The sequence below is a fragment of the Hevea brasiliensis genome, chromosome 10 (genome assembly GCF_030052815.1).
Source record: "Hevea brasiliensis isolate MT/VB/25A 57/8 chromosome 10, ASM3005281v1, whole genome shotgun sequence".
In the NCBI taxonomy this organism is placed as follows: Eukaryota; Viridiplantae; Streptophyta; class Magnoliopsida; order Malpighiales; family Euphorbiaceae; genus Hevea; species Hevea brasiliensis.
Window position 1 is genome coordinate 35,406,254 of NC_079502.1, and position 2,964 is coordinate 35,409,217.

The 2,964-nt window shown below is 32.2% G+C and overlaps 1 long non-coding RNA gene across 1 annotated transcript; it reads left to right on the top strand.

The window, feature by feature from the left end:
• The first annotated feature begins 368 nt into the window (after window positions 1–368).
• Window positions 369–2,545, top strand: LOC131169508 (uncharacterized). Its single transcript, XR_009140446.1, has 2 exons — window positions 369–581; window positions 2,297–2,545. It is a non-coding gene; the product is annotated as an uncharacterized LOC131169508 (long non-coding RNA).
• The last annotated feature ends 419 nt before the right edge of the window (window positions 2,546–2,964 follow it).

Genomic DNA, 2,964 nt, shown 5'->3' on the forward strand with positions numbered 1-2,964 from the left:
GAGGTTTCGATGATAATAGAGTGCCAAAAAAATGCTCAGAAAATTTCTAAATCGGTACAAATAATTTTAGCTCGTTAAGCTAAACGGAGGGCATTTTTGTCATTTCGCCTTTAGAGATGATTTTTGACTAACTTGTCCATTTAAGTAAGTGAAATATATGATATAAAATGTGAATTAATATTGATGAAAAATTATTTAAAAATAAGTAAAGAAAGAAGCAAGAAAAACAAAACAAAAATAAAATTTAAACTTAATTATTACCTAAACCTTATGTAACTATGAGGTCATTAAAAATTTTTAACCCATCAAAACTTAACAAGCTTACTTAAAACAAATAAGAGAGGATAAAAACACATAAAAAAAAATTAGCTTCTTCTTCTTCATTTCCCACTTGGCTAAAATTCATTTTTCCATTTCCACTATTGATGCTCCTCCCTCAAAGCTTATCAAACCTTGATTTTACACCATAAAACCACCTACTCTCTTCACTAAACTTGATCCTTGTACTTTGAGTAACTTGAGGCAGCAAAAGGAAGAAGAAATAAAGGAAGTTTGGCAAGTTGGGATTAGCTCATCAAGAGGTTAGTGTCTAATCTCTCTCTCTCTCTCTCTTAATTCATGTTTAGGGACTTGATTTAAGTTGAGAATTGTAAGGAATTGAAATGAAAACCACTTGTATACTAACCTCATAATTACGGCAGCCATGGGATTGTTAGGGTTTTGATGATTAATTAAATGGTAAATGGAATAGAGACCCCTTGAGATGAATTTCATGATTAGAACATTGAATAGTAGGTGAAATGCAAGAATTGAAATTTGAGAATTGGGGCTTTGAGCAAAATTAGGGTTTTGCTCATGTAATGGTGTATGAACATTTTAATGGTCAATTAATGACCATTTGGTAAGGTTTGAACATAAAATGAAGTGAATTATGACATTGGATTGGGGAAATTGTGGACTGCCTTACAGCTATGAATATGGACCATTAAAGTCCAGTGTGTTTGAATAGCTCTAGTTGGACTTGTGTACCTCCAATTGGTGCAAGGCCAATTGGAGGTAAAATTAGACACATAATGCAACATTTTTTGTGAAGAGATCCTACCCAGAAAACCAGCATAAGTTGACCTAAAAATTGCCTCAATCCAGGTTACACACAAGCTATCCCTAGAAAATAACTAAATGAATAGTGTTTGTTCAAATAGTTATAACTCAATGTAGAAATGTCTAATTGACAAAATTTTTATGTCAATGGAAATCTTAGACAATTTAGAACAACTTTCGTGAATAATAGAAACCCAAATTCTGACCATAACCTAATGAAATTGTCCCCCAAAGTCAGGACACCAAAACTGCCAGAACCAAATTTCTTCCCAGAAATTTATGGGTAATGGCCAATCCGGCCAGCCATGGGAAAAATGGCATAACTTGAGGTAAAAAATTCCAAATGGAGTGATTCAAAAAGGTAATTAAAGAAGACACAATAAGAAACAACTTTGATGAAGAGAGTTTAGCCAATTTCTTATTGTAGCAATGTCCAATGGAATAGTAAACATGAGCCATAAAATCTGAAAATTGGAAATAACATTCAATGAACTTTGAAATGGAATTTGCAACAAATGCCAACAATTATAGAATACAAAATGTGGTATGTTGGTGTTATCAGAACTAACATACCTATTGTGTATGAAAAAGTCAACATTTTAGTTGACTAGCAAGGTGAATAGTAACTCATAAATATCAAATGCAAAGAATTACACAATTAACTTTGTAACATGCCCTAGTATACCTAGTATGATTGGTTTAGATAGGTTAGCATGCCAATAGGGTTCTGATAGCAGTATTGCATATGGCATCATGCCATTCTGTGATTTATGACTCTTGTGGCCATTCTGTGATATGATGGCTTATAGCTAGTTGATATTCTTAATTTACTGGGCCTTGTGCCTGATGTTTATTACGGCTTATTAGCTATTCTATTGCACACCTAGAGACACTTTGTGACTGATGGTGTGATGGCCTGAGGTACTTGATACCCAGTGCCAATTTACCCGTATATCTAGTTCGATCAATTTGCATACGTTACTTGGGCAACTAAATTAAGTTTTAATAAATTATAACCAAATAATTAACATAAAAAGTACCAAATTAATAATACCACTAATAATTACTAAAAACTTAGTCTGTATAAAATATCAGTATACATTTTGCATATTTATTTTATTTTAGTTTTTTTTTTAATTTTATATTGGCACCACTAAGCAGTATTGCTTAGCGCGTCACTGTTTGCAACGCGTAGGTACTAGAGACACGGAGTGAGAACCTAGCAGACCCTAGACTGGGTGAGAGTCAGATCTGTATAGAGTCCAAATTCGCCTCCATTACAGTGCATCCTTGGTAAGACTCTTAAGCATCTTTTGGATTTTGAAATTTACATTTTGTAATAAATATTAGTTTTTATTCTGTACATTTGAAACTCATGTAATTATATGATGATGTAATTATCTATAAATTTTATTAAAAAAAAATATGAGTATTTCTTATTGAATTGAGCTTGAGTATGATATGAAATAAATTGAGTTTTGAAATATTGAGATTATTGAGAAATTGTGGAAGTGTGTTGGTGGTTGACTGATATTGATGATATGATTATATTGGAAGTGTTTTTAACAGGTTTCGAAGAACTGTTTTCTCAATTTTTAGCCGGCACTCTGCCTGATTTTCTGAAAAAATTTTAGAAATTCTAAATTAATCAATATTTTAATAAATAATGTAAATGTTATGAGTTTCGCTCAAAAGCTTTTTAATTAACAAATTAAGAACTGTAAATTGATTTAAGATAAGATCTGGTGCTCCGACACAATGTGTGGCATGTCTTGATCGGCTACACTGTAGACGAGTAAGGGGTGTCACACTTAAAGCAAGCATGAGATTTAAAAAACAATGTGCTTAAGAGAGCATAAAGAT